This window comes from Heterodontus francisci, chromosome 9, assembly GCF_036365525.1.
Source record: "Heterodontus francisci isolate sHetFra1 chromosome 9, sHetFra1.hap1, whole genome shotgun sequence".
Taxonomy (NCBI): Eukaryota; Metazoa; Chordata; class Chondrichthyes; order Heterodontiformes; family Heterodontidae; genus Heterodontus; species Heterodontus francisci.
The window spans coordinates 97,408,428-97,427,524 of NC_090379.1; the positions used below are offsets into that span (position 1 = coordinate 97,408,428).

The 19,097-nt window shown below is 43.8% G+C and overlaps 1 protein-coding gene across 13 annotated transcripts in view; it reads left to right on the forward strand.

Annotated features, from left to right (window-relative positions):
• Positions 1-19,097, forward strand: part of sipa1l1 (signal-induced proliferation-associated 1 like 1) — a 371,020-nt gene that overhangs the window by 81,404 nt on the left and 270,519 nt on the right. For 11 of the 13 annotated variants that reach the window (XM_068039580.1, XM_068039575.1, XM_068039579.1 and 8 more), the window contains exon 2: positions 1,204-1,285. The exons of the other annotated variants lie outside the window; for them this stretch is intronic. The gene's annotated coding sequence lies outside the window, so the exon portion shown is untranslated. The remainder of the gene's footprint in view (positions 1-1,203; positions 1,286-19,097) is intronic. 13 annotated transcript variants of the gene reach the window in all.

Genomic DNA, 19,097 nt, shown 5'->3' on the forward strand with positions numbered 1-19,097 from the left:
CATTTCTATTGTACTGTGATGAACCAGTGAGAATGCAAATGTGCTGAGTGTCGCTTTGCATTGTTCTGCTTTTGGAATATTTCAGTTATTCCACAGAAAGTAATTCTGGCGATAAAGATTTGCTAATACAGAACTGTGACCCACTGAAGATTATAACAGCATAGTATGTTGGTATCCCCCTAAATCCTCATGGTGAAAGGGTTGAGGGAAGAGTTTTTAAATAGCCTCGCTGTGGGGAGGAAACGTCTTGTAAATATATAGCGATTCCTAGGAGGAATAAAGCTTTGGAGGCCGAGTCAACATAATTGCAGTGGTCAGATCAAGAAGAGGGTTGGTTGGTATAAAAACAAAGTACTGGAAATACTCAGCAGGTCTGGCAGCATCGATGGAGAGAGCAGCAGAGTTAACTTTTCAGGTCAATGACCTTTCATCGGAACAGGAGTTCTGATGAAAGGTCACAGACCTGAAACGTTAACTCTATTTCTCTTTCCCACAGATGCTGCCAGACCTGTTGAGTATTTCCAGTGTTTTGTTTTCAGATTTCCAGCATCTGCAGTATTTTGCTTTAATAAGAGGGTTGGTTGGTAACCATTTGATGTGTCTTCCGTCGTGTTTAAGGTATGGTGTGCAGAGGTGGGAACCTATTTGATGGAAGTGGAATTTAATATATTAATGCATTGAAATTAACTTAAAAAGTTATTCAGTTGGCATCTAATGAATGTTCCTACTAGTTAGTTCGTGTTTATACTTTATATATTTCAGTGCCAGGTATTCCCCAAGACTCCATCTGTCATGACCACATAGAATACAATTGGCTTTGCTCACAGCAAATGTCTAGACCTGTTCTTTTCTCTAAGCATATAATACACGAGATGTCTGCAGTTTACTGTGCAGTATCTGATGGGACAGCTCAAAGTCCAGAGGATAGCTTTGGAACTGACTGGGAAGTATGAGTTTTTTTTTAACCTGTTCGGCAACAAATTTTTTCAGACATACTTGCTATTGCTACCAAGGCCATATGTACTTAGTTGGAGTTTGAAGTTTTTTTTTCCCTGCTGCAAGCTGTTTTGAAAAAAAAAAATTGCTGCTAATTTGAAGTTGGGGATGCAGAGCCTGCGTCATATGGGTCCATCACAGATTTCTTTACAAAACTGAAACCTTTTTTCTGTGAAATTGTGTTAAAAGTATTTGTACTTTCCACAGCTCCAGATGTCCTGGCTGATGAAGACAAGTCTTGATGGTGAAGCGGACAGTAAATAAAGCCCTGTGGTGTTCTCAATAACACGTAAGGTCACTTTACAGTGTTTGTTTCTGTACAACAATGAATGATTGACAGTTCAATAGCGACAAGCTCAGTAAGAAAATGAATAGAAATTTACTGGAATGCAATCTTCTAAAATGCCCTTTGTGACAAGTATTTTAACGCTGTGCAGTTCTGATCGGTCTGACATCTGAGGGGTGCAATTGATGAATGAAGTGTTGAAATTGGATATTTTGCACTAATGTAATGGTGAAGGACTGGTGAGTTGGGAATCACGGATGTTAATATTTAGGGAGTCCTGGCCAACGAGGGTGTAGGGGCGATCCCTGGGTTTCCTCTCTTTCCCCATTCCTGACTTCCCTCTCCTCCTATCTCTCAGGTGACCTCCCGGGACTCAAACTACATGCAGTGACATTTGTAGAGATCAAGTGATTAGATGTCACATGGGTCAAATGTCACGTCAGAATATCATGTGAGCAAACCTCCAGGAATGGCTTCAACTAGTGTTGGCAACTCCACTCCCTTATAAACATCCACTGTAGATGGGATAGTTTATATTGCTCTTGGCTGTAGAGCTACACGTAAGACAAGGTTTGTTTTGAACCTTAACTCAATGCTACATCAAAAGATGAAGTCCAGTAATTCGTGTGACCTCCACAGCTCCATGTGTTGAAGACTGTTCATTTTTAGGGAAGGGAAATATGAAGCAAACATTTGAAAATATTAGCTTTTGAATAACTTGGTGCTGGACTCAGCCAGAGTTGTGTGCTGAAGAAAAAAAATCTAATTATTGTTAATTATTAACGAGGACCAAGAAGAGTTGTAGCCTCAAAGACGAAAATATGTAACCATTTGTCAAGCAATTGAAAAGTTCAGTTGAGAGGTAGCACCCACTCATTTTCCTAGAGAAAGATGGTGAAGTTTTTGACTGAGATTTAAATTAAATATTACAGTTCAGTGATCCATTTAATAGTTCCTGAATCTCTTTTTGGTTTTATTAAAATGAATTTAATACTATCTTGTTTGGAAGTCCACAACAGCATGAAAATTACCATTGTGTCTGAATGCAGCTTGAAGGAAAAGGTCAGCATGAATATTCAGAAGATGAGCATTTTTTTTATTCTCTTCCTCCCCTTCCTGCTTTTGGAAGAAACTATTTTTTAGAATAAGCATTGTTGAATGTTGCATGTCAGCATGGATTTTGTTGGAGAGAATTTCAAAGGATTGTTAGCTTAGTCAGCCTCCAGTTCAGCAGATGTTGTTTTCTATTGTGACTAGTGCGTTCAAGAAGAATTGATTTGAATTTGTTGCGGTCATAGGACACGTTAGTTGGGGTATTTGAACCTACTTTCTCAACTTTGATGTAAAGTAATATTCCTAATTTATCTGTTCAATACCATTTACTATTTTAAATACCTCTAAAGACCATCTCTTGGGTACCTCCTTTCCAAGCTGAAATGTCTTTGTCTTTAGCATCTTTGCTCATCACTACACTGGCACCAGCACTTGAATGTCCCTCTTGTGTCTTGGTGACCACAACTGAATGTAGTACGTAAGGTGTGGTCTGATCAGAGTACTGTCTTCCTCTGACTTGTGTTTAACAATGTTGGTTACGTAGTTCAATATTCCATGAGCTTTATTGATTGCTACACGGCCATTAATAAGAGTATAAGTAATGCAAGCAAAGCACTGGGATTTATTTCTTTGGGGATAGAATTGAAAAGCACAGGCTGGATTTTACGTCGGGCGGATGGGAGCTGGTCACCGGTCAGTGGCAAACCCGCTTCTGCCTAGCCTGGGGATCCGTCCCGTATTTTACGGGTCCCCAGGCTTTAATTGTTCCGAGGCGGGACTACCACCTGCTTGAGGGAGGAAGTCCTGCCTCATTGAGCTGCCAGCCAATCATCGGGCCGGCAGCTCTTAGTCCCAGCAGCGCCATTGTGAGTGGTGGCCACTGCAGGGACTGCTGCCCAGCCGAGGACATGGAGCCAGGACTGCAGGTAAGCTTGTGTTGCCTCGCCGGGGTAGTTGGTTGGTTGGGAACCGGCGAGGTAAGGGTGGTCATTTGGGGGGAAGGGAAGGCATCTTGGGTTCTGAAGGAGGTTAGGGAAGCAGGGGCGACCCTCAATCGGGCACTGTGCCCGATTGTCAGGCCCCATCCCCCCCAGGGTGCTGAGAGACCCCAACTTTCACTGGGTGGCCTTTCCCGGCTCCAGGATGCCCACTTGCCACGGGTAAAAACCCTGTTGAGGTGGGCGAAGGCCCTTGCATGGCCATTAATTGGCAACTTAAGGGCCTTGGGTGGGCAGCCCCGCCCTACGTCAAGTGGAGCGGAGTGGGGGGGGGTGGCGGGTGGTGGTGGTGTCAGGAAGGCCTCCCGCTCCATTTTATGCCACACCCCCACCACCATCCGGCTCTCTGGGGTGGCAGAAAATTCTAGCCTCTGTTAAACTTGCATATGACCTTGGTAGACCGCATTCAGAGTACTGTGAACAATTCTGGTCACCACGTTCTCAGAAGGATATGGGGCACTGGGGAAGAAAGGTACAAATGAGATTTACAAGGATGGTACCAGAACCGAGAGGTTACAACTAACAGCCCCAGCCTGGACAGTCTCTTTTTTTTCTCTGCAAAAGTGAAGGCTGAGGGGGTAACCTGATAGAGGTCTTGAAAATTATGGAAGGGTTTTATAGGGTAGATGGAGAGAAGATGTTTCCACTTTTGGGGAAGTTCATGCAGTAAAGAATTCAGGAGAGTCTTCTTTACCTAGAAGGTGGTTAGAATGTGAAAATCACAATCACATAGAGTAGTTGAGGCAAATGGCACTAAAGGGGAAGATAGATAAGCACATGATGGAGAAATGAACAGACTGTTATGTTGATTGGATTAAATGAAGAGGGGTGGAGGAGGCTCATAAATACTGGCTTGGGCCAGTTAGGCTGAAATTTTCTCTGCTGTACATTATATGTAATTAGTCGGATACGTTTAGCGTGCAGTGTACTAAGACTTCCGCTTCATCTTTAGCTATTTCAGCATCTTTCATGGAATAATCAATTGCATCTTGACTACCAATTAATGATAGATATGTCTGTTATAAGCATTCTGTTTAATGCCACCAAAACATATTGTGCTTTACTATATAGAGGGAGTGCTGCCACTGGAAGGTGGTTCTTTTTGGGCTCAGAGCAACTCTAGGGGTTTAAAAGAAACCTTGCTGTAACTACTACCTATTGTTTATTCTGGTCAGCCAGGTGTGCAGAAAGTGTCTTGTAATTGTCTCTAAACCAATCTACTGAGAAATTTTCAGACCTAGAATTTATTTTGCTTGAAAAGAAGTGTGGACACACTTCCCACAGGAATGCACGCCTGGAGATTTTACATGTTGGCAGGAGCTAGGGCTTGGGGATCCCCAAGTATATTGCAAAAGTTGTTTTGGAATTTGACCACTTAATACCATGCAGCTTACTCACAAAAAACCTCTGTGAACTTCCTGCTGCTTTTCCACCCTGCAGTGTAATCTGGAACCCAGAGGGGAAAGTACCAGTTTGCAGTGAGGTGTCTGCTGCTCCGGTCCCATTAATGGATCAGGTTGGATGCTCACAGTGCCCTGGAGTATTGCAGAACTTGTGTTGGGTTTTTGATTCTGCCACTGAGGATTGATTCTAGCTGTTCTGATGACCTTGCAGGTTTCCTGCAGCTGGTAGTATCAACAATAGAAACTTGCTAGATATTTTACGACCAGCACTGAGTAAGATTCCTTTTTGAAGGGTCTTTCCCACTGTCTCTGGTTTTTCTAGAGCTGGTATATGTGCTGCTCCAGCAGCAGCAATGCATTTTGTTAGTGACGTCATTGTGCATGCACAAGAATATGCATAATGACATCATTTCACAGTCTCAATTCTGCGCCTGCAAGCAAGTCAAAACCAGTCTGCATGTACATGGAATTATATAAGCCTTTCAGTGCAGCTGGTTTACAGGAAGTCTGATGGCTCTGGCGAAAGGCACAATTGGTTCACTCTCCCAAGGCATGTCTGTAGTATAAAAAGCGAGCCTTTTTGATTGGTCCATTGCCAGGGTGTCATCTTGAAGCAATGTCAACATCAAAGAGATCCTGTTTCCCTTGCCACCCTCCCTTTCCCAGGACTGGTTAACCATTTTATGGAGACCTGTTTATACTGGTGGGTGGAATCTATACTTGTCTTTGGCTGAATACTGACTCATATGTACTTTTTTTAATTCATTCATGGGATGTGGGTATCGTTGGCCAGGCCAGCAGTTATTGCCCATCTCTCATTGCCCTTGAGAAGGTGGTGGTGAGCTGCCTTCTTGAACCGCTGCAGTCCGTGTGGGGTAGGTACACCCACAGTGCTGTTAGGAAGGGAGTTCCAGGATTTTGACCCAGCGACAGTGAAGGAATGGCGATATAGTTCCAAGTCAGGATGGTGTGTGACTTGGAGGGGAACTTGCAGGTGGTGGTGTTCCCATGCATTTTTTGCCCTTGTCCTTCTAGTTGGTAGAGGTCGCGGGGTTGGAAGGTGCTGTCTAAGGAACCTTGGTGCGTTGCTGCAGTGTATCTTGTAGATGGTACACACTGCTGCCACTGTGCATCGGTGGTGGAGGGAGTGAATGTTTGTAGATGGGGTGCCAATCAAGAGGGCTGTTTTGTCCTGGATGGTGTTGAGCTTCTTGACTGTTGTTGGAGCTGCACCCATCCAGGCAAGTGGAGAGTATTCCATCACACTCCTGACTTGTGTCTTGTAGATGGTGGACAGGCTTTGGGGAGTCAGCAGGTGAGTTACTCGCCGCAGGATTCCTAGCCTCTGGCCTTCTCTTGGGGCCACGGTATTTATATGGCTACTCCAATTCAGTTTCTGGTCAATGGTAGTCCCTAGGATGTTGATAGTGGGGGATTGATGCATATTGAGCCATCATGGTTCTTTTTAATTAAAGAAGTATTTTATGGTGCACAAAAGAATTTTCTCACCTTTCCTCTCTTCACCTATTGCTTGGGAATTAAACTGTTAGCTGATGCGGGCCATTTATTGGGAGGCATAAAAGAATGCATGGAACAAAAATATTCCGAGCCAGTATTCATGCAAGCCTGTACACTGGAATCCCCACCCCCGTTTTATGTTGTTTTTTAAGAATATTGCTGTGATTCTAGTTTAACAAAGATAGATATTTTTTATAATTATAATTAGGAATTTACATAAAATATATCTTTATTTAAATGGTACCTGTTGCGGTAAAGAATGTGTTTTCTTTACAAAGCTGCAAGTGAAACCTGGCACTTTAATGGAAGGAAAGGTTTGAGAGACGGCAGGAGTAAACTATGATGCCGTGCTAAGGCTGATGGAAGTTGGGGGCGTGAAGCAATGAAATTGATCTTCAGACTAGTGAAAAGTGAAAAAGGGGAAGATCACTAATAAAAACAGAAAATGCTGGAAATGCTCAGCAGGTCTGGCAGCATCTGTGGAGAGAGAAACGGAGTTAACATTTCAGGTCTGTGACGTTTCATCAGAAGATCAGTAAACTTTGCAAGTTGTGAGTGAGTGATCAATATTGCAAAAATGTGTTTACTGTACAGTTTTGCAGTGTAATTCTTCATTCCATTTAAAATGCAAAAGGTCATGTTTATGCTCATATGACGCATACGAGGAATTGTCGCTTAGGACCTGGCTCTTGGGATGTACTTTGGAATTTATTTTTACAGGCCAATATTCCAGTCATAGGAAGGGCTAAAGAAATAGTAACAAATTAAATTGTCTGCTTTTTTGAATTCACTTCAGTTCTCAGTGTTTTTCTTGGATGTGATCTCTTCAGTCTGAAGGAACTGTTCTGAAGTTCAATTTTTTTTTTAACCAAAAAAAAAGTATGAAAATGCTTGAGCAAAAGAAATAGTTGCTAACAGTGACCAGCTGTCTAGAATGTAATGAGATACAATGAGACTGTATTAAATGGGATACTCGAGGATAATGCTGGCAATGTTGAATGAAAGAACCAGTATCTCTTCATTGTACAGTAACTGTCTTTCAAGAAGTTAACAGTGGTTAGCACCGCAGCCTCACAGCTCCAGGGACCCGGGTTCAATTCTGGGTACTGCCTGTGCGGAGTTTGCAAGTTCTCCCTGTGACTGCGTGGGTTTTCGCTAGGTGCTCCGGTTTCCTCCCACAGCCAAAGACTTGCAGGTTGATAGGTAAATTAGCCATTATAAATTGCCCCTAGTATAGGTAGGTGGTAGGGGGATATAGGGAAGGTGGGGATGTGGTAGGAATGTAGGATTAGTATAAAAGGGTGGTTGATGGTCGGCACAGACTCGGTGCGCCGAAGGGCCTGTTTCAGTGTTGTATCCCTTAAAAAAAAAACAACTCTTTTTCTTCTTCACCCCATCCTTTGTCAGTAAACCCAAAGAGCCACATGGACTTGGGGAAAAAAAAGCGTTGCTTGGCTTGCTATGTGTGTAACAGAATTGTAAACCTATTTCGAGTGCATCAGCAATGTTGTACAGTAAACACATTTTGCAATATTAATCACTCACTCACAACATTCAAAGTTTACTGGTCTTCTGATTAAAGGTCACAGACCTGAAATGTTGGGCTGGATTTTAACAAGTCCTTGACATCATGATCCATAGCGGGTGGGGGCTGTTGTGGGGCCGGGGAGGGTGGTGGGGGGGGAAGAGCTGCTGAAGATGGTTCCGGGTGAGGCCTGCCACAGACATCAATGCCATCAGGGCCCGACCCGATTCTCCCGGCGGCAGCGAGGCTCCATGGCGGCCAGCCCCCCCCCCCGGGTCCCTGGGCAACGGGACTACAATTTGAATATTCAAATCAATAAAATTAATTGACTTTACATACACTTAGCGTAGATCTTGAGGGCCCGCCCCCATCTTCGGCGTGGCGGCCGGCACTCCCGTGCCTTCAGATTCCCGTCTGGGGAAATGAGGTGTGTGATACTGGTGGGGAGAGAATAAGTTTGTCAGTGTTGGGGGTGGGTGGGGGGAGTCAAATACATGTAATGGGTGCAGGGGATGCGTGAAGGGTTGAATCTTAAACTTTGTGCAGTTTGGGGTAGGGGGGTGGGTGAAGGTCAGATGTAAAAGTTAAGTGTTTTGGGTGGGAAGGGCAAATAGTTGTCATAATTGTTACTGGGGGGGGTGGGAAAGGGGTAAAAGAAATGTATTTTTATTAATTTTGGTGTATATTTCTTTAAATATTTATATAAGCCGGCAGGGCTGGCTGCCCTTTAAAAATGGTGCCAGCGCCTGCACACAGGCAGCTGTTGCCATTGCCGGGGATGGACAGCCCGCCCCCTTCACATGATTGGGGGTGGGGGGTGCGGGCCACACTGACTATTTAAATGAGCCACCGTGCTTAAGATCACGGCGGCTCTTGGGCGTGTGACCTGGCGTTGTTGATCTCGGTGGCGGGCTCATAGAATCCAGCCTGTTAACTCTGTTTCTCTCTCCACACATTCTGCCAGACGTGCTGAGCATTTTCTGTTTTTATTAGTGATCTTTCCCTTTTTCCTCCCCCTTTTTTCACTTTTCACTAGTTTGAAGTTCAATTTCATTGCTTCATGTTCCACCTTCCCGTTGCCTTGGCATGGTATCACAGTTTACTCCTGCGTCTCTCAGACCTTTCCTTCCATTAAAGTGCTGGGTTTCACTTGCAGCTTTGTAAAGAAAACACATCCTCTACCCCAACAAATACCATTTAAATAATGATACATTTTATTTAAATTCCTAATTTTACTTATAAAAGATATCTATCTTTGTAAAAAGGAACTGGAATCACAGTAATATTCGGAAAAACAATGTTGTGATCAAAGGAATTCTCTTCCTTCACACCCCCAATAACAGAAAAGCCCCGATTTTCCCTTGTTTTAGCTGATCTCAGGTGCTATAGCTGTAGCAAGACTGCAAAGTCTATAGTACTGTATGACTAAGGAAGAAAAAATCAGCCAGAATTCTGCTCCCAATTATTTTGTGACCGCTGCCTCATTGTGTGAACTTCCAATTAGAACATGATTGGGTTGAATTGCTCTCCCCATTCCTCAACCGTTAATAACTTGCCGATATCCTCTATCTCGGTTCAATATCAACTTGCATTCATATCGAACCTTTAATGTAGAAGAAGTACCAAGGCACCTAAAGGCACAATCAGGCCAAAATAAAGGAGATATTGGGGTGACTAAAAGCTTGGTATAAGAGGTGAATTTTGAGGAGGAAAGGGAGGTTGAGAAGCAGATGGGTTTACAGAGGGAATTCCAGATCATGAGCTTGAGATGGCTGAAGGCCCTGCCACCAGTGATGGAAAGATGAGTACATACCCAAAAGGTCATTGAGAGCAGCAGAGAGTTTGGGTGGGGTGGGATGGTGGTTTTAGGGCTGGAGGTCATTATAGCGATAGGGAGGAGCAATCAGTGAAGGTTCACGTGAAATATATTCAGTTGGGAGGAAGGCTGCTGATGCCTATTTAGACCTGTTGCAGTAACATGATGCCTTTAAGCATATTAAATGTGTTGAAGATAATTTGCTTCAATGCAGTGCTTCTTGTGTGCTGCACCTAAATGATGATCTCAAGTTACTCCCGCCACCACTGGCAAATCTGTAATGACTGGTACATCATTCTAGTGTTCTCGAACTCGGTTGTTCTCTCCAGAAAGAAACCAAGATTGAAGGTACAGAATACATAATTGATAGTGGAATTTCGCAGTTTAAGTGGACATGACACAAAAGCTTCTGTTGCCCACCAAGATGCATTTGGAAAATCCTAATGACGATATAGTAGGGTAGGCGGTGGCATAGTGGTATTATCACTGGACTAGTAACCCAGAGACCCAGGGTATTGCTCTGGGGACATGGGTTCAAATCCCACCACAGTAGAAGGTGGAATTTGAATTTAATTAATAAATCTGGAATTAAAAGCTAGTCTAATGATGGCCATGAATCCATTGTCGATTGTTATGAAAACCCATCTGGTTCATAATATCCTTTAGGGAAGGAAATCTGCTATCCTTACCTGGTCTGGCCTACATGTGACTCCAGATCCACAGCAATGTGGTTAACTCTTACATGCCCTCTGAAATGGCCTAGCAAGCCACTCAGTTGTACCTATCCGCTACGAAGTCAATAAAAAGGAATGAAACCGGACGGACCAACCGGCATCGAGCTTGGCACCGGAAACGACAACGGCAAACCCAGCCCTGTCGACCCTGCAAAGTCCTCCTTACTAACTTCTGGGGGTTTGTGCCAAAGTTGGGAGAGCTGTCCCACAGACTAGTCAAGCAACAGCCTGACGTAGTCATACTCACGGAATCATACCTTGCAGACAATGTCCCAGACACTGCAATCACTGTCCCTGGGTATGTCCTGTTCCACCAACAGGACAGACCCAGCAGAGGTGGCGGGACGGTGGTCTACAGTAGGGAAGGAGTTGCTCTGGGAACCCTCAACATCGACTCCGGACCCCATGAAATTTCATGGCTTCAGGTCAAATGTGGACAAGGTAACCTCCTACTGATTACCACGTACCGCCCTCCCTCAGCTGATTAATCAGTTCTCCTCCACTGAGCACCACTTGGAGGAAGCGCTGAGGGTGGCAAGGGCACAAAATGTACTCTGGGTGGGGGACTTCAATGTCCATCACCAAGAGTGGCTCGGTAGCACCGCTACTGACCGAGCTGGCTGAGTCCTAAAGGACATAGCTGCTAGACTGGGTCTGCGGGAGGTGGTGGGAGAACCAACAAGAGGGAAAAACATACTTGAACTCGTCCTCACCAGTCTGCCTGCCGCAGATGCTCCTGTCCATGACTATATTGGTAGGAGTGACCACCGCACAGTCCTTGTGGAGACGAAGTCCCGCCTTCACATTGAGGATACCATCCATCGTGTTGTGTGGCCCTATCACTGTTCGAACAGATCTAGCAATGCAAAGCAGGGCATCCATGAGGCGCTGTGGGCCATCAGCAGCAGCAGAATTGTACTCAACCACAATCTGTAACCTCATGGCCTGGCATATCCCCCACTCTACCATTACTATCAAGCCAGGAGACCAACCCTGGTTCAATGAAGAGTGCAGGAGGGCATGCCAAAAGCAGCACCAGGCATACCTCAAAATGAGGTGTCAACCTGGTGAAGCTACAACCCAGGACTACTTGCATGCCAAGCTGCATAAGCAACAAGCGATAGACAGAGCTAAGCGATCCCATAACCAACGGATCAGATCTAAGCTTTGCAGTCCTGCCGCATCCAGACGTGAATGGTGGTGGACAAGTAGACAACTAACTGGAGGAGGTGGCTCCGCAAATATCCCCATCCTCAATGATGGGGGAGCCCAGCACATCAGTGCGAAAGATAAGGCTGAAGCATTGGCAGAAATCTTCAGCCAGAAGTGTTGAGTTGATGATCCATGTCGGCCTCCTCTTGAAGTCCCCAGCATTACAGATGCCAGACTTCAGCCAATTCGATTCACTCCGCGTGATATCAAGAAATGACTGAAGGCACTGGATACTGCAAAGGCTATGGGTCCTGACAATTTTCCGGCAATAGTACTGAAGACCTGTGCTCCATAATTGTCGCGCCCCTAGCCAAACTGTTCCAGTATAGCTGCAACACTGGTATCTACCCTGCAATGTGGAAAATTGCCCAGGTATGTCCTGTACGCAAAAAGTAGGACAAGTCCAACCCAGCCAATTATCGCCCCATCAGCCTACTCTCAATCATCAGTAAAGTGATGGAAGATGTCATCAACAGTGCCATCAAGTAGCACTTGCTTATCAATAACCTGCTCAGTTTAGGTTCTGCCATGGCCGTTCAGCTCCTGATCTCATTATAGCCTTGGTTCAAACATGGACAAAAGAGCTGAACTCAAGAGGTGAGGTGAGAGTGACTGCCATTGACATCAAGGCAGCATTTGACCGAGTATGGCATCAAGGAGCCCTAGCAAAACTGGAGTCAATGGGAATCGGGGAAAACTCTCTGCTGGTTGGAGTCATTCCTCGCGCAAAGGCGGATGGCTGTGGTTGTTGGAGGTCAATCATCTGAGCTCCAGGACATCACTGCAGGAGTTCCTTAGGGTAGTGTCCTTGGTCCAACCATCTTCAGCTGCTTCATCAATGACCTTCCTTCAATCATGAGGTCAGAAGTGGGGATGTTCGCTGATGATCGCACAATGTTCAGCACCATTCGTGACTCCTCAAATACTCGAGCAGTCCATGTAGAAATGCAGCAAGACTTGGACAATATCCAGGCTTGGGCTGATAAGTGGCGAGTAACATTTGCACCACATAAGTGGGCAATGACCATCTCCAACAAGAGAGAATCTAACCATCTCCCCTTGACATTCAATGGCATTACCATCGCTGAATCCCCCACTATCAACATCCTAGGGCCTACCATTTGACCAAAAACTGAACTGGAGTAGCCATATAAATACCGTGGCTACAAGAACAGGTCAGAGGCTAGGAATCCTGAGGCGAGTAACTCACCTCCTGACTCCCCAAATCCTGTCCGTCATCTACAAGGCACAAGTCAGGAGTGTGATGGAATACTCTCCACTTGCCTGGATGGGTGCAGCTCCAACAATACTCAAGAAGCTCGACACCATCCAGGACAAAGCAGCCCACTTGATTGGCACACCATCCCTGAACATTCACTCCCTCCACCACCGACGCACAGTGGCAGTAGTGTGTACCATCTACAAGATGCGCCTGCAGCAACGCACCAAGGCTCCTTAGACAGCACCTTCCAAACCCACGACCTCTACCACCTAGAAGGACAAGAGCAGCAGATGCTTGGGAACATCACCACCTGCAAGTTCCCCTCCAAGTCACATACCATCCTGACTTGGAACCTTATCGCCGTTCCTTCACTGTCACTGGGTGAAAATCCTGGAACTCCCTTCCCAACAGAACAATGGGTGTACCTACCTCACATGGTCTGCAGCGGTTCAAGAAGGCAGCTCACCATCACCTTCTCAAGGGCAATTAGGGATGGGCAATAAATGGGGAGTTGCCAGTGACGCCCACATTGCCAGTGACACCCACATCCCATGAATGAATTTTTAAAAATAGTGCATTAGTGCTCTCAAGAAGGGTCTGCAGGGAAGGATTGCCAGTATGGAAGGCCTTCCAAGAAATGCTGGCTGTGGAGGATGACTGATTTTCAAAATTGTGAATTGAGAAAGTTTTATTTTCTATTTTATTTTAAAATGATTCATCTTCATGTTATTGTCTGACATCTCAAGGTCATAGAATTATATAAATTACAACAGAGGAGGAGGCCATTTGGTCCATTGTGCCTGTACCAGTGAGATGGTGTGTTTGTGTCTGAGTGAGTTGTGGGTAGTATTTGTGTTTTTACATTACATTTTCTGTTTGAAAGCGTGGTTAACCTTGTGATATTGGAATTTGATTTAATTCACTCATCAGTTTTCGGATCCAGCAACTTAATATAATATTTAATAAAGTACATTGACATCAGCACTCCACAGAATGGACGGCAGTGAACCTTTACTGGTGCTACTGTGTAAACATTACCGCGTTTACATGAGTATAACTGGGAAAAATACTGTCTGAAATGTGTGCACCTGTTGCTGCGTTACACAGACTTCGACACTATTAATGTACTTGAAAACTGTACTGGAAAACGATTCTCCTGATCATTTTTATTTCTATCACTGTTAACAATTTTCCTTTGTCTTCACTGAAGATGTTGTTTTCTTTCTGGGGTTTCATGGGCTTTGATTATCCTTTCATACCTCTTGCAATTAGCCATTACTGTAAGTATCAGCAGGTTATTGAAATTACTTGACCACAGGGACAACACAGCTGACCCCAGCCCTGTCATGCGTGTGCATTTCCAATGGAGGATATTGGATTTCTCCATCCTCCAGGGGTGCAGAAGCCAGTTGTGCTACCTCCACTCCTTCATCTTGGATTAGATAATCCATCATAGATTGGGGATTGAATCCGGGTAATGCCTTGTCTCTACAGCACAGGGGCGGCACAGTGGCGCAGTGGTTAGCACAGCAGCCTCACAGCTCCAGGGACCCGGGTTCGATTCCGGGTACTGCCTGTGTGGAGTTTGCAAGTTCTCCCTGTGTCTGCGTGGGTTTTCTCCGGGTGCTCCGGTTTCCTCCCACAAGCCAAAAGACTTGCAGGTTGGTAGGTAAATTGGCCATTATAAATTGTCACTAGTATAGGTAGGTGGTAGGTAAATATAGGGACAGGTGGGGATGTTTGGTAGGAATATGGGATTAGTGTAGGATTAGTATAAAAATGGGTGGTTGATGGTCGGCACAGACTCGGTGGGCCGAAGGGCCTGTTTCAGTGCTGTATCTCTAATCTAATCTAATCTAAAATCTAAGCTCAGATACTCACTGAACATAACTCCTTGAGTGATGGCTTGTGTCTTTCTCTTGACTTTTTTTAAATGACTCTCAAGCTAGTGACCTTTTCTACACCATCTGGCAGTAAATTGCACATCATTGAGACTAATAAAGTTCAAAATAACTAAATGGAAACAGTAAATAGAATTTCAATTGATGTTTCATTTCTCTCAATGAGCTACATTAGAATGTTGCACCATTGCTTATCTGCTTCGATACAATTTCTTATGGATATCAGAATTGTATGTACTGTGCAGTAATTGTTACTTTTAATTGGTAGATGATTGCTTTGTGTAAATGTTGTGAATTGAACTGCTGTATCACCTAAGGCATTGACTCTTGCTGAGGTATGCTTTCACGTACATTGATGCCTTTCGGTGTCACACTCAACTGTTCATTATTTACGTGCCGGCACATTATTCGACAGGGAAATTATGAAGGACAAAACCAATAATTGAACTGTTAGCATTTTTTTCCACGGTTCAAGTAGATGATATGAACATTTTGCAACCCAGTATTAAAAATTTTATTGAAATTTTAGTGACGACACAGTTGCTTGCCAGTTTGTCTGCACCCTAATTGTTGCAGGCATGCAAATTGAGGATTTTAATACCTTACTTTTATTCAGTTGTGTATAAGGTTGAAATAGATATTTATCAATAACAGTTTCACCTTTAAGGCTTAGTTTTCGCAAAAAGATTTTCTTCCCAACCTGTTGGTATAAACTGTTAAAAGGCAAGATTAAAATTTCAGAAGATACAAAATTTTTAATCGGATCTTGTAAGTGGGCTTCTCTGTGCTCCAATCTCCAGACAGGTCGAACAATGTAAACTCGTAATATCAAACTGAAAATAAAATTCCTGTTGTTGTATTCATATACTGAAAGGAATATATTAAGTATGACAGAAACCAGTTTTTAAAAAAGTATTATAATTATGAGCAATGGGGTGTGTAAAGTATATCTAAATTTACAATTGTATTTTTAGAATATTTGATGTAATAGTGTGTTTCTTTCGTATGCAAGTTACATCACACACTGTTCACAATACTTGAAGTGGATGGAGCTTTACATATCCGGTCAAATTGTGTCTTCTTGCCCTTGATTTGAATCCCTTTGTAGTCTCACCTCACCCTTCTTTCCAGCTGCATTACAACAGTGACTACACTTCAAAAAGTAATTCATTGGTTGTAAAGCAATTTGAGAGTACAGTGGTGGTGGTGAAGGGCACTATATAAATGTTAGCTTTTTTTTTATATCCATGCAGAATCCTCTGGCAGCAGCAGCTTTCTTCTTAGCACTTCTAATCCATCAGTGGTGGTCACTTTATTAGCCCCTACGCTCCTGCCCAATGGATCCCACCTTGCTTTCACAGTCCTTTTCTTCAGCTGAATTTTTGTGTGATCCATCCCCTTGTCGTATCAAGGTAAAATGCTCTACGACCTCTTCCTGTATGTGAGGAGCACTATAGAAATGCAAGTTGTTTTTGTCTCACCCACTGTTGGAGATCTACAATGGATGCAAAGTGAATTAAAAAAAAAATGCTGGCCCTACAGCATAATGTCGGGGTTAGTTTTGGGAGGTGGGGGAGGGGCTGCATGGAAGAGAGGAGAGCATATTCCAGTTTCTGCCATTAAGGTAAAATTATACTCAGCACTTCATTTAAATGCTGCCTTTAAATACATGCTCTGAGCTTTACTTAATTTAAACAGTATGTTCTGTAGAATAAAATAATACATGGCTGATTGGCATTATTTCTTTAAGATGCTCAATTAAGTCCTTTCTTGACAAATTGATGACCAGTAATTCAAATAATTGGAGTAATCTAGGCCATTGGGAGGAAGGAGCAACAGCAGCACAGTTTTGGAGCTCTTCTAACTTTAAAGACTTGATTTTATCTTCAGACTAGGGCCCTTCCAAATTCACAGCCGTCAAAATTTGTCGGGGATCATGAAATCTTGGGTCCTCTGTGAAATCAGCCATTTTGTGAACTTCACGTATTGTGCTCATTGATACAAGGCTTAACTCGCTGATTGGTAGATGAGGGAGGGCTGCCGGTGCAGTTTTGAGAGAAGCTGTCTCAAGTATTAGCAGACAAATGTGAATCAAAAATGGTCACAACCATTAATGCAGCACATTGAGTGAAATAATTTGGAAGCCAAATTGTGCATGCCGATGGTGGAATACTGTTTTGTATAAGCTGCAGTGTTTCATTGGATCACACGTGGTGGGCAACGGTTTAGCGCCACTTAGAGTCCAAAATTCATTGCAGCAGAAAGAGAGCATCTGACACAGCACTGCTGGGAAATGAATGTGTGAAAATACAAGCAGTGTTTTCATCTCTTTAAGAAGTTAACAGAGTTCAGAAAATTATCAGTTGGTTGCAATGGAACTTGTGGATGCTTTTGCAATTGCCAACATTCCATTGGAAAAACTTGATCATCCAAAGCTGTGGGTATTCATTCAACATAATGTGTAAAATGGTAGTTGCTTGTCAAGTGCAAATAAACTACAACAGGACTACTTACCAAAGGTTTTTGCTACACATTGTGAGGAGATGAAGTCTTCTGCAATTATTTGTGATGAATCCACTGAAGAGCAAGACAACCATGCGCTGAATGTTTTGTTTGATTTTATATCTGGTAAGGCCAAAGATGTACAGTCAGGAAAGCTAACAGTGATTGCAGACTGTGTCCACTGAGAAGCTGTTAATTACACCACAGTTTCCCAAGTGATAATCAAAACCATTTCAAAATATGGTGCAGATTTCAAAAAATTGCCTGCTTTCTTTAGTGGCAATGCAACTTAGGTGACCAAATCTTTCAAATCTGTGCTGCCAAGGCCTGAGGTTGTCCATATTACATGTAATGCACATATAATTTCTCTTGTCGTTGAGCAAGTTTGGTAAAGTTGACAAACTGGTCAGCTACGTTAAAAGAAAATCTTCAAACACTGCCCTAGCCGTGAGTGTCGATGCAGGCAACACGTTGCAAATGCGGCCGAAATGGCTGAAATTGGGGAAACAAAATTTCACTGTTCTTCCAGAGCCAGTAATTAAACGTTGGAATTCTTGGTTTCGGGCAGTACAATATCATGTAGTTCACCTGAAATACTACTCAGACTTTGTCTCAGAAGAGCTCACACTGGCACCGAAAACACAGGTTTTAACAGACATTGTAACCCTTCTAAACGATGCTCAGCTTAATGAGGAATTTCAGTGTGTTGCCAAGAATGCTACACGACTGATGGATTTAATCACTTTGTTTGAACCTTAACGTGTCACCATCCACAAAACTTACAATAAAGTAATGGATGTACTGTTCTGGGCTGAAGCACAATCAAAACAATAACACTGTGCTGAATTAAATGCCTGTGCTCAGCAGGTGTTTTCTTGCATAGCAAAGAAGCTCAAACAATATTACTGCTAAGGGGAAGAGTCAAGCGGTGAAGAAAAAGCAGCTCAGAGGTTTCAACAACCTTCTGCGGCATTCCCGAAAGCTGTGCGTGTCTTTGACCCTGCACAAATGCACCTTTTTGATGGTGGATTTAAACTAGTTTTATGTTGTTCCTGGCTTTGACTAGAACTGTAGGCTGGAGATTTCTGCTTATAAAAAGCATTGCAAAAGAAGCAGATTGTACTTAGCCTGTGTCGCAGTTTTGGAACTTTGTGGAATGCAGAATTCTCCACCTTTCAATGCTAACAAGGTGCTGTCTGACAATTGCAACAAACTGTCTTGCCCAGCTTTTCATGTGGCACTAACTACACTGGCAGAGTGGCTGGCAGGCGAACAGGCATGCTGTTGTCCTAAGAAACAGTAGCAAGTGCCAAGGGACTATACCTCAGCTCTGATCGAGAGCAGAGTATAGGAGCGAGGTGATGTGCTATAAGCCCCTGTTAAGTGGCTCCAAAGCCAAGATGGCAGTCATCTGATCTTCCATGACTGCTTTTAGAGTGGCAAGAGAGGCTACATGATGGGGACACCACTCTGCTGATGGTAGAGTTGACTGGTCCATGTTGGACACAGTGGTCTGCGTGAAACTGTGATAGTTGGAGCTAATTTTGCCATGCTCTGTGACATTGTGTACAGGTTCATTGACTGGCATTTCCTGGTATATACCTCTCAGGCTTCTTCAGTAGGCTGAGATTTTGAAGTCAGCATCTGAGCACTCTGCCACAGAGCTCACATCTGACCTCATCTTCCAAAGAACAGGCACCTGTGGAATCCTTCTTCCCCCTTCCTTTAGCTCCTGTACACTTGTGCTCGGTGAGTCACCATTTGCAGATCTCAATTCCAACCTAGCCTCTGAAGTACGTGTGATACCAGCAAATGAGTTGCTGCAAACAATTCTTACATTGAAAGCTTTAGTGAGCGCATTGAACATTTCCTGGCATTGCAGCCATGTGCTGGGTGCTAGACTGCTGGCATTAACATGCTCTGTGACCTTC